Below are 13,526 nucleotides of genomic sequence, written 5' to 3' on the forward strand. Positions count from 1 at the left end.
CATTTTCAGAACTTGGCTAAGATTAAAGAGTGGTGCATCAAAGGAAGAGGGATTAACTGCTAAACTCATCACAGCCAGGTGAGTTAATAATAGCATTTACTGAATGCTTACTTCTTGAAAGACACTGCTAAATACGTTACAGCCATCATTTCATTTAATCCTTACAGCTCCCCTAATAGATCTTGTGGTATCTTGTCTTTGCCCAGCCTTTGCCCCCCTCTTCCTTTTGTAATAATCCCTACTGTACTCATGACAAGAACACAAGTCAGGACATCCAGGAGCTCAAAGATAATTTCAGGGACTGTTGAGCCAATTAGAGTCTTTGAACAGAATTTTTTTTCAAAACAGACTTTAGCAAGGATACTTTGATTTGAGGTTGCTAGGCTGGTAAGGTGAAGGCCTAAAGTTGCTTGGAACCTTATTCCTTACCAAAGAGGGCAGGTCTTCTGTTGTTGTAGAGGATGAGGCGACATGATGATATTTTCATTTTTCATTCCTAAAGTCCCTGGACTGGATTCAATTTCTGAAGCTCTTCCTGGGATTCAGTGGGCTTCCCACGACCAATGGAATGATTCCCCTTTTGTTATATTTCTGTTTCTTGAATGTTTCTTGTGTATGTATTATATCTTTATTTTCTAATGGGGAGAAAAACCCAGAGAGATATCAGACTTGGAGCCCAGAACTGCCTGGCTGCAAAGGCACAACTCTTAACCTCTAATCTTCATCATGTCTTCAGAGCCATATTATGTTCAAGGAGCTGCATATAACAGGCTTTTGAGGGTGAATGGAAGAAGGGATATGGTGATAGTTTAAACTGGAGACCCAAGTGGAAACAAAATGAAGGACCTTGGAAGGTTTTTCTTGACTATTTCAGCAAATTAAGTCCCTCCAATTCACCCACAACCTTCACCCCTTAATATATCAGTTATTTGTATTTGCCTGTACTGTAGATAAAATCTTGTATCATACTTAAATAAAAAACCTTCTTATAAATGTTTTCATATTGCTACATAGTGTCATGATCCCCTTAAGAAATCCACTACTATTGCAGTAATATTTGGTTAGTTTGGGGCATTGGTTTTATAATAATGACATTGAATATTTATACCTTTTGAAGCACCCTTGCCTTTTTATTTCCATGGAATTTTCTTTCTTAAAATACCCATAGTGAGATAAATATCTAGAATGGGGTTACTGTGTCAGCATGTATAGGTAAGTATAACCAGATGGTGTGAGGTTCATATAAGAGTGAACTAGATATAATAGTGCAGGAATAATTGTCCCAAAATTACAAAAGAGAAACAGGAAAAAACCAATCTTCCACTCCTGCTGCCTGGGTATGTGTGGGGAAAGGCCCCAGGGCAGGCCTTATGTCCTGCAAAGCCTCTTGCATTTCTCTGTGCAAGCGTGGATAAGAAAACAATTCTGTTATTAGGTATACTGATGCTGGTGCTTAGGTATAGCTACAGTGGGCCTTGATAGATACTGTGGCTAATTCCTTTTTGTTAAAAACGCAGATGTCACATCAGGGAAGGTTTTAATGACTGCCGGCTAAATTGGTCTCCTTTTAAATTCTAATAGATTATGTTGATGTCCTTCACCTTACCATGATTTGCACTTTTGATTGATTGGTTTTTCTCCCCACCCCGAAGTAGATGGTGAGTTCGAGGAAGGCAGAGTCCACATCATTTGGCTAACTTTTTTTGTTCCCGTTGCTTATCACAATGCCAGGGACACAATAGGTACTTAATGTAGTCTTGTTAACAGTACAGTGGAGATGTGTTGATACTCAAAGAAGATTGGCTTTTCAAAATGAAAAGATGTTCTATCTTGAAATCAGAATACTGCAAAAGAAATCAGTGAGATGATATTTCATACTCATTAGGCTGGCAAAAAGTTTGAAGTCTGGCAGGGGGAAAATGAGAACTTGTACTTTGTTGGCAGTATAAGAGAAGTTCCATATCTTCCCTTGCTCTTGATATAGGACTTACAGGGCTCCGTCTTTGGATCTCTTCTTTTTCTACAGCCCCCCTCACTGGGGCTCTCATCCAGACTGAAGGCTTTAAATACCCACTTGAAAATTTTATCTTCATTCCAGGATTCCATACTCATAACCAACTGCCTACTTGACATTTCCACTTGGATTTCTAACAGACATCCCAAATTTAATATGTCCAAAGATGAACTAACTCATGATCTCCCCATCCCAGTCTCATCTTTTATCAAGTTCCTCCCTCAAACCTCCCATCTGAGAAAAGGTAACCCCAGTTGCTCAAGCCCTAAACTGGGTAACCATTTTTGATTCCTTTCTTTCACATCCCACATCCAAGGTTCATTAAGTTCTGTTTGATAATTTGCAGGATCTATGAGGATGACCATATCTTGTTGCTTTTCACTCTTTCTGGAATCCTCTTCCCCTAGATATCACTTGGTTTGGTTCCTCACCTTCAGCAGATATTTGTTCAGTGAACCCTTTCTTGACTATTGTACCCAAATAGCAATTCATGAGAATTCCCTGGCAGTCCAGTGGTTAGGACTCTCTGTTTTTATTGCTGAAGATACAGGTTGAATCCCTGCTCAGGGAAACTAAGATATCACAAGCTGTGTGGTGTGGCCAAAAATAATAATAGTAAAAAACCAGTCCCCCTTCATGGCACACTTCTATCTCCCTTCCCAGCTTCATTTTCTCTACAATACCTACCACCACCTGACATAGTAAACATTTTACTTCCTTTTTATATGCCCTTCTATTTTGTGTGTGTGTGTGGGGGGGGGATGTGTTCGTAAATTTTATTGAAACATAACATTCTTAAAGTACAAAAATAGGTGAACAGCTTGATGGTTGAGAACAGCAACTTACATATCTTGCTCAGTGCCCTTTCCACAGTATAGGATAATGCAAATGTTTAATGAATGGTTGGACTGCATGTACGTGTACTAACAAGGCTAACATCAAAAACAATTGAAAATAAAGTTACAGAGGGATTATACACAATGTGATAAAACTTATTAAAGGTCCATATCACCTTCTTAAAAATCAACTTGTGAAGTAAATATAGCAAAGTATTAAAATATCAGCTTTAGAGTAGTGGTTTCCTCGAGCTAGAGGGGAAAGGGATGGGAAGGGATAAAGACAGACAAACTTTTACATTTTTTAAAAATAAAACTCAAAATATTTGTTAAAAGAAGGTGATGCATATTTGTTGTATATGTGTCTCTGAATTTTAAACTCTTTTATAGTTAGTTGGTCTCCCTGCTCTTAATCTGGTCCCTCCTCACACACAGCCAAGCTGGGTGGGGAATCAAGCTTGGTTCCCCCTTGGTATCATGAACCTATGCTGACCTATTCAGCATGCCTGAAAGATTTAGGAAAAAGAATAATGGGCAATCATGTTTCCAAGGATGGGAAGTTGATCCAGGCCCAAGAAAGGGATGTCTCGTTACTGTCAAAATCAAGTAGAGCAGTTCCACTCTCTAGAAATGCCATTTGAGGGAATAACTAAAAAGAAGGGGAGGACAGGGGAGCAGAGGGCTTCCTATAGATAAGCAGCATAAATGATTATTGGCAGGTGCTGGTGGAAGGAAAGAGCTAATTTTTGCTAGCAAATTTTAGTGAAAGCCCTATAATTTTGGAAAAACTTTTTTTTTTGGTAAACATTTTAATGGATAAAGGAGCCAAGAAATTTGGACCTGATAACATAGATGGAAGCCAACATTGATGGTATTTTATTCTGGTATGACCAGATAAGTATTAGCTGTAATGATTAATGGGGTTTTTGTTTTACTAAAACAAAAGTGCATTAAGAAACTAGCAGTTACCAGTTCTCAAATTTTAATATTCATTTTCAAAAGTTAGGAGTTGTCACAGGGTTTTGGCATGGATTTTTCTGTTAGCTTAGAATTGCTGCTAAAGTTTGAAAGATGAAAAATGTCATGTTCCCCTACATTCTAAAGGGCACCACAAGAACTGGGCAGATGCTCCCCACAGGATTCATTAGGAGGTGGGGAATTCACAGCCTTTCACTCTTAGGGCCCCACTGACGTGTAACCACGGAAGAGAGTCGTATCCAGAGGAGATGGTACCTCTGGTCATAGGGTGAGGCCTCTATCCCTCCCCATGCATGGCACTAGGTATATCAGGCACCAAGAGATATTAGGAGCATCTGAAATAGCTGGAGCTTATGTCTTTATCCCCAGCTAAACCACAGGCCCACTACGCGGCTACTACCCCGAGTTCTTAGGAGAGCTCGCCATGCACTCATGTCGTGTGTATGTGGTGGTAAGGCGGTGGGGAGTAATCTAACACCGATAGGTGCCTGCAACAGTCTGGAGATTTCTGAAGGTGTGAAGCCCTCTGACGTCCCGCCTTTGTGTTGTTCCTAGGCGGAGTTCAAAACTGAGTGTCAGGGGTCAGACAAGCCCGCTCTCTCCTACTTCTTTGCCGTCAGCGTTTACACCACCAGGATTTCAGTGGATCTTGGGTAGGGTAACTGTATATAGTGCGTGTTCACGCGTTATTGATCCACTAAACCAGGACCATTGAGCTCATTCTCAAGGGGGAGCTAACTAGATGGGAAGCTGGGATTGTGCTGGCACACCGGGACATGTGTTTATCTTGTGCATGAGCTCATGCAAGGAAAGAAGTTAGACGGTGGGCAGGAGCCATTATTGGACTGTGTCCCAGGGGCTACCTCACCAAACTCGCGTGTGACCCACCTGGAGAGGGGTTGGAGGTGAGGACTGAAGTAGACCACTCCTCTATGAATGCAGTGGGCTGGGATGAAGCTGCACGCAACCCCCCAATCAGCGCGCATCTCCCTGTGAGGAAGCCACTGCAGGGGGCACGGGTTCCATTGGTGTTGGTTGGGGAACTAAAATCGCGCATGCTGCGAGGCCAGAAAAAAGAAAGGAAGCCCATTTCCACCCCGGAACATTTTACCAGCTCTGGGTTGGGAGTGTAGTTCACGGAATTCGGGCACAAGCGTGCGGACGGAGCGGCCCGGGACTCGTCGCGTGGCTGGAGACTACATTTCCCGAAAGCCTTGGCGGTGGAGTACTTCTGCTTCCGGTTTGACGTATTCCGCCGCCGACGGGGGCGCTCGTTACGAGAGGAACGTGGGTCTGACCCCGGCCTGACTCCAGTTTCAAACTGCGCGGGGACGTTTGCAGCGCATCTGGTGTTCATTCCCTTTTGAGAAAGTGCGGAGGAGGCAAGAGCTTGGGTGCGCGCATGATATTTGCCCAGAGCCAGGCTACCCTCCTCCTGTGGCCTCCAACAACCGCCCGTGTCCCAGGGCTATCCTAGAACACCCAAGTCCGGGACCTTGTCCTGTTTTCCCGCGCTCTGCCCATTGGCCGGAAACTGCCATCTCTGTCACCTGATCTGGATAATTTGAGAGACGTTGAATCACACTGAAGGAAAGTTACACCGCTCAAAATAGCCTGGAGTTAAAACTCCCCTCTGGAGCCTCCCCACCATTCTATTCAAAACAAAGAACTCTCTCACCCGAAGAAAAAAAATGGACCTTAAGGTTGATTACGCCCAGCTCCCAGCCAGGCCCAGCCTCTGGCAGATCTCCAGAATTCATTGCCCCAGCCCTTTAAGAGAGAACTAATCTGAACTACTTTGGAGAAGAGCTGGCCCCCTTAAGACAGTAGATTTCCATATATATGTATATATATACTTACACTTTTCTTGGGTTAGTGCAGCAGCTCACTAATACTGTTGCCCCTTCTTGCCTCATTACAGGTGATCTGTTCCTGTAAACTGCGGGTCTACTTCTTTTCCCGAACCTCGCCTTCTCTAACTCCCTTACCCTATGACAGGAGGTAGTCTAGGTAAGTGGAGAAATTTAAGGTATTATCTCCACTTTCTGGAAAAAATGTGGCTTTTCCAGAAGAACTGTGATTTTCTACTTTGAAACAGAGCCATAAAACTAAAAACACCATCTCCTCTTCTCTCTTCCAGTCAGCTCCCTTCCTCGGGACAGGAAGGGTCCTGTGCAGGTAGGCCGGAGGGAGAGTAAGGAAGCGTTGACTGAAGGGTTACTAATGGTAATGGTAGTCTACTTAATTAGGGCCGACTCTTCCATGGAAAATAACTTCAGCTGAATAAAACGTTGAAAAAAAAAAAAGCTTTCCAAAGAGCTAAGAGGAGAGTAAAGAATTAAGGATCAAACTCTAGGAGAAGCAAGAGACTAAATCATAATCCCAATGCTCAAAGCTACTTTTGCCTGAAGGCATTTGCTGGTGGAAAGAGACACCTTTGAAACCCAGCTGTAAGGTTGGTGGACTTGCAGTATAAGAGATACAAGTGTAAATATGTTGAAAGCTGGGAGTCCCACAGTATAAGAGATACAAGTGTAAATATGTTGAAAGCTGGGAGGCCACAGGAGGAGCAGCTCCTGTGCCCAAGCTCTTGCCCCCTCCGCACTCTCTCAAAAGGGAATGAACACCATGTGGGAGTCCCACATTTGAACTGGGACCCCAAATGAAGACACCCTCAAGACTCCCAAATTCAGCTTGTCTTGGAGGTGTAGAGATCCTCAGCCTTCAAACACTATAACTGACCTAGTGGTGCGCTCAGTTGCCTGATAAAAGCAAATGAAAATGATCCTTTAGAGAAAGACATTATCGTCTCAGACATTAAAGTATTCACACACACCCTTCTTTTTTTAAATAAAATCCAACACATTCTCAAAGATAATCAGACACTCAAGGAAATAAATGGTGAAAGAGAACATGCAGAAATAATAGACAACAAATACACAAACACATCAGGTATTGGGATTAACAGAGTATAAGATTGCACTTCTTGATTTTTTCTTAGTATTTTTAAAGAGATGTTGAAAACATCTATGAAGGCAAACCTTAAAAAATTGACATAGGAGTTTTGAGAAAATAACCAAATGGAATTTTTTTTAAAAAGCTAAAAAAAGAAAAAAACTCCAACAGCTATATGTTTGACAGAAAATTAAATATAAAAGAAGAATTAATGAACTGAAATATAGGTGAGAATAAATTGTTCAGAAACTAGTGCACAGAGAAGCACAGAAGACAACCACCTTAAGCTGTTGGGTAGAAAGATCAAAATAGGTTTAATCATATTCCCAGAAGGAAAATATGGAAAAAGGTATGTGCAAAACATACCAAGGTACAGATTCAGGAAACCCAGTGAAATTCAAAGAGGATAACTAAAAGTAATATAGGTGATAATCAGAAACTAGTGCATAGAGAAGTACAGAAGACAAACACCTTAAGCTGTTGGGCAGAAAGATCAACATAGATTTAATCAGATTCCCAGAAGAAAAATACAGAAAAAGGTATATGAAAGACGTACTAAGGTACAGATTCTGGAAACCAAATGAAATTCAAAGAGGATAACTAAAAGTAAGTCCATGACAAATACATCATGGTGAAAAAGTAGTATATAAAAGGTAAATAAGCCATTAGAGGAAAAAAACAAAACAACTTCTGACTTCTCAATAGCGTCTGTGGAACCCCTATGAATGGGGAATGAAATTTTCATTGTGCTTAAAGAATCTGTCAACCTAGAACTCTGTATATAGCAAAATCTTTCAGAAATGGAGACACAAATATATTTTATACAACTAAAAACAGTCAATGGCACCCCACTCCGGTACTCTTGCCTGGAAAACCCCATAGATGGAGGAGCCTGGTAGGCTGCAGTCCATGGGGTCGCTAAGAGTCCAACAGGACTGAGCGACTTCCCTTTCACTTTTCACTTTCATGCATTGGAGAAGGAAATGGCAACCCACTCTAGTGTTCTTGCCTGGAGAATCCCAGGGATGGGGGAGCTTGGTGGGAGGCCGTCTATGGGGTCACACAGAGTTGGACACGACTGAAGCGACTTAGCAGTAGCAAAAACAGTCAAGACTTGCTCTCTGAGTGACCTGTAGCAAACTCTTAAATGAAGCTACCTGTTAGGATTTATGTGAGGATTGAGTTAATATCTGTAACGCGCTTTGCCCTGTGCCGGCTCATATTTGGTGTTCTTTAAAATGTTTGGTTCCCCGGTGAACAAGTCGGGATTGCGGGGACGCGGCCCTTGTGGGGAACTCTCCCAAAGCGGGTCCCAATGAGAGCTAGTGCTGCAGGGTCCCGTCCGTCTCCCTTCCCGGACGTCGCAAGCATGCTTGTGGCCACCAGAGGGCGGTGTCACATCGCAGAGGGTGCCCTGGAGGCTGCAGAACTTGCACCAGGTGAGCTTGTTGCAGGGATGCCTGGATGTGTCTTAACATCGCTGACGCTGATCTGCCCTAACGCCAGGTACTCCAGATCGCCTCCCCTCAGGTGCATCCCTTGCGGATAGAGGCCCTGAGAACTGCTGCTGCTGCTAAGTCACTTCAGTCGTGTCCGACTCTGTGCGACCCCATAAACGGCAGCCCACCAGGCTCCCCAGTCCCTGGGGTTCTCCAGGCAAGAACACTGGAGTGGGTTGCCATTTCCTTCTCCAATGCATGAAAGTGAAAAGTGAAAGTGAAGTCGCTCAGTCTTATCCGACCCTCAGTGACCCCATGGACTGCAGCCTTCCAGGCTCCTCCGTCCATGGGATTTTCCAGGCAAGAGTACTAGAGTGGGTGCCATTGCCTTCTCCGGGCCCTGAGAGCTAGTTTCGGGTTATTTAGATCCATGCAAACCCTTAGTTGTGGCATGTGAAATCTAGTTCCCTGATCAGGGATGGAACCTTGGGCCCCTGCATTAAGGGAAAAGAGCGTTAACCACTGGACAGTCAGGGAAGTCCAACGGAAGTTTATTTCTAAATATTCAACTAATGTTGCTTTCATGGCACACACAGGTTCTATCAAAATTCAGCAAAAAATATTTAAAATATCAAGACATAGAGCATCACCCAGACTTCTAGCAGTCCTGCCAACTGCTTGAAGGAAGTGGTCTAGGAAAAGAAGGACGAGAATCTAAAACGATCTTGGAGCAGAAGACTGAATATAACCTCATTCTCTAACTGTGAGTGCGCGTTTGCGTGGACCCACATGGAGCTGACCAGTTGTATTCTAGGCAGAACTAAGGTCTCCTTTTGTGTGTGAGGTTTCTGAGGGGTAGGGATGGGTTTGTTGAAGAGAATAAATACTATGACCAGTCTAAGGAAACAAGAAATGTTGACAGTCTTTTGAGTCTCAAAGTCAGTTTCGCAGACTTCTGCATCAAAATGTCAAAAAATGATTTTTAAAAAAACGCAGGATTCTAGATCCTATTCCATGGCTCCAGAATTTCAATCTTTTGGGGCTGGGGGCTTGGAACCTGCATTTTGGCAAACATCTCTATCTCTATTGCATGCCAAGTTTGCAGATCACAGACTCAACTACGGTAGTGGGTAGTGACGGTGGGACTCATGGGGCAGGGAGAACCCAGAGCTTCTGACGCGACTGGTCCCGCATCTGTCAACCACTAGCCCCACTGCAAGTTGCATCCGCTCGAACTCCACACACCACCACTCCCCATCCCCGGCGCATCCCAGTTCCCCACGCCCCTTCCCTAGCTCTACAGCTGGTAGATTTGACACTAGGCGCTATCCTCTGCGCCGCGGCCCCACGTGCACGCCCTCGCGTGCTTTGCCCCGGAAGTGCTCGCGCAAGGCTGGAAGTGCGCAGAAGTAGGGGCGCCCCAGAGGGACCCCTGGGGTAGGGAGCCCCCCCCCCCTTTGTGGAGTGGGAAATGAGTGGCTTTGAGTCGGAAGGCAGAGAAATGGAAGGGGGCGAACGGGACGGAGCAGGAGAAACCGGGAAAGAGTGGCCAAGCGCGGGCGGAGGACGGAGAAGGGGGCGGCGCGCGCCGGAACCTCGAGGTATGTGCGGGAAGGGGCTCTTCCCTGGGTGGGGAGGGAGCCCAGCGCGTGATGCTTGCGAGAGTGGGGGAGACCTGGAACTCAGGAAATAGCGGGAACATCAAGAGAGGGGACTTAGCGGAGGGTAGGACTGTGAGGCTCCTTCGAGGGGACGTTTTAAGTGGTGGAGGGAGAGGCTGCTGGGAAAGGTAGTTGGGACGGTGACTGGAAGGAAGAGACTGTCTGGAGAGTGATCCAGCTTCTTTTGTGGGTGGAGTGAGAGGCCGGAGAAGAGTGGGGTGGAGTCGGGTCCTGAGGAGCGAAGTACTTAAGAATTGGGGGAAATAGGGAACGATTTGGAAGATGAGGGTGGTAAAGGAATAACGTTTCACGAGTAAACTTTGGAGGAATGAACAGTTTGCAAAGACTGTTTCGGGACTGGTGGAGGGGTGGAGGGAGGCAGTTTAAAGAGTAGTTTCTTTGGAAGATAGGAGAAAGGGTTAAACAGCTTGGTGAGAGGTCCGAGAGAAGTGTGTATGGGGTTGAGGGGAGCGTGGTTTGGAGGAGGGATGGGAAAGAGAGGAGATGTCGGTAGAGGTGTCCCAGAAAGTTGGCGGGGCTAGAAATAGGAAGTGTTTGTAGCTCAAATTCAAGCGAGAGGAGGAGGGTCTCAGGGGAGAGGGTGGAAAAAGATGGGGGCTGGTAGGAGGGAAATCCAGTATAGAGGGAGACCTCAAGCAGAGCTATGAAAAAAGGGCCTTTGGTGCTCAGGGCAGTAAGTGGAGGAAGGGTAGGTGGGGTCGCAGAGTAGCAGAAGATGGAGAAAACTGGAGTAACTCAGATCGACTGAAGCCATTTTTTCTACCCCTTGTCTGCTGCTGCTGCTGCTGCTAAGTCGCGTCAGTTGTGTTCGACTCTGTGAGACCCCATAGACGGCAGCCCACCAGGCTCCCCCGTCCGTAGGATTCTCCAGGCAAGAGTACTGGAGTGGGGTGCCATTGCCTTCTGCAAATACCAGTAATTAATTCCCTCCATCATGGGAATCTTAAGATGTGGTGACCAAAAAGTTCATTTGGTTTTTTCTGCAAGATTTATCTAGTAGTGCTTAGTTGTCTTTAACTTCATTGGAAACTATTTTGTTAGATTGTATTGCGATAGCTGTCATATTAGCGTGCATTAAAGAAAAAAAACTTACCAAAATTGGTGAATTTTTGTGTAGCTATTTTAATACTGAAGATGGAAGAAAAAAAGCAACATTTCCCACATATTATGCTTTATTATTTCAAGAAGGGAAAAAACGCAACTGAAACACAAAAGAAGATTTGTACAGTGTATGGAGAAGGTGCTGTGACTGATCGAACGTGTCAAAAGTGGTTTGCGAAGTTTCGTGCTGGAGATTTCTCGCTGGACCATGCCCCTCGGTTGGGTAGACCAGTTGAAGTTGACAGCAGTCAAATCGAGACATTAATTGAGAACAATCAACGTTATACCACAAGGGAGATAGCTGACATACTCAAAGTGTCTAAATCAAGTGTTGAAAACCATCTGCACCAGCTTGGTTATGTTAATCGCTTTGGTGTTTGGGTCCCACGTACCTTAAGTGAAAAAAACCTTCTTGACCGTATTTCTACGTGTGATTCTCTACTTAAACGTAATGAAAACATTCCATTTTTAAAACAAATTGTGACGGGCGATGAAAAGTGGATACTGTACAATAATGTGGAACAGAAGGGGTCGTGGGGCAAGCAAAATGAACTACCACCAACTACACCAAAGGCCAGTCTTCATCCAAAGAAGGTGATGTTGTGTATATGGTGGGATTGGAAGGGAGTCCTTTATTATGAGCTCCTTCCAGAAAACCAAAGGATTAATTCCAACAAGTACTGCTCCCAGTTAGACCAACTGAAAGCAGCACTAGATGAAAAGCGTCCAGAATTAGTCAACAGAGAGCGCATAATCTTCCATCAGGATAATGCGAGGCCACATGTTTCTTTGATGACCAGGCAAAAACTGTTACAGCTTGGCTGGGAAGTTCTGATTCATCCACCGTATTCACCAGACATTGCACCTTCGGATTTTCATTTATTTCGTTCTTTACAAAATTCTCTTAATGGAAAAAGTTTCAATTCCTTGGAAGACTGTAGAAGGCACCTGGACCAGTTCTTTGCTCAAAAAGACAAAAAGTTTTGGGAAGATGGGATTATGAAGTTGCCTGAAAAATGGCAGAAGGTAGTAGAACAAAATGGTGAATACGTTCAATAAAGTTCTTGGTGAAAATGGAAAATGTGTCTTTTATTTTTACTTTAAAACCAAAGGAACTTTTTTGGCTAACTGAATATTACCCACTTTATAGATAGGTAAACTAAGCTCAGAGGAGTGAAGTAATTTGGCCAAGGTCATGTAGCTAATTATGGTGGAGTCATTTGTATCTGACCCTCTCAGAATAAAGCCCAAGTTCTTTAGACGAAGAACTACCATAACCTCTCTGATATGAGTCCTGCCTTCCTTCCTTATCACCTCCAACACAAGTTTATTCTTACCTCAGGGCCTTCACACCTGCTATTTTTTCTCCAAAACATCTCTTCACTGGGCTAACTCCTTATTACCCTTCAGGTCTCAGTTAAAATACAAGAATTCCCTAATAACACAATGGCTTTTTGTCTCTTTAACTGATTTTAGTTTATGTACTGTATTTTTTGTTTGTATACTGCCTCATATCTGTTCCCACTACTCCCCCACCCCCTTACGAGGACGGGGCCTTTGCCTGCTTTGTTCACTGCTGTATGGCTAGTACTGGCACACAGTAGGTTCTCCATAAGTATTTGCTGGATGAATGAATGAATGACATCACAGGAAGGTAAAACAGTTAAAAACAATGTAACTTCTCTGCGTATCTTAACAATTCTTGCTTGGTGAGCTTACAAAGATTAAAAGAAATAAGTCACAAGGCCTAGAGCCACAAGATATATTTTCAAAGAAATGAGAGTTTCGATTCTCCCACCACCCACACGCTGGACCTCAGGGCATTTGCAGACCTCTGCACTCTGAAAGCCCTTTGTCTCCAGAGAAGGAAGAACCCTGGCAAGAAGGGTGGGTGAGCAATGCACCAGCACCACTATTTGGCTAATAGCTAGGGCTTTTCTTCCCAGGCTTGTTCTGCTGGTCCCCGCACCCCTTCCTGCAGGCAAAAATCTTCTCTATTTAACCAGGAACTGGAACTCTGGAGACCCTGCAGGACAACCATGAATTGAATAATGTGTGTCAGGCAGAGAAAGGGGAGCTTAATGAGGGAGGCTGGGTTCTTGTGATCTAAGAAATCAAGGAAACTGTTTTCTTCATCTCTCTTCCCTTTGTGGGAGCAGTATGGAGTAGGATGGGGGCTTGAATAAAGAGAATTGAATTAATCATCTCAGTTCCTAGCCCATTCTTGGTTTGTGAAAGGCTTTTCTCTGGTTTTATTAATTCACTCTTTCATTCATTTCTTGTCATCCCTCCCCTCCAATCCCATTACCCTCCTCCCCCATTCCGTTTATAATAAATACCTCTGAATTTGTACATAGCTTTGTCAAGTGTGTAGTGTTGTCTTATGTGACTGTGAATTTAATTTTTTAATTAAAAAGGATCTACTGTAGGTCTCATTGTGTTTCTTACTGTGGTAGCCAGCCTCCAAGATGGCCCCCAGTGAGATCTCCCAGTATTCATATCTTTGAGCAGTCCCTGGAGA

The sequence above is a fragment of the Ovis aries genome, chromosome 14 (assembly GCF_016772045.2).
Source record: "Ovis aries strain OAR_USU_Benz2616 breed Rambouillet chromosome 14, ARS-UI_Ramb_v3.0, whole genome shotgun sequence".
Classification (NCBI taxonomy): Eukaryota; Metazoa; Chordata; class Mammalia; order Artiodactyla; family Bovidae; genus Ovis; species Ovis aries.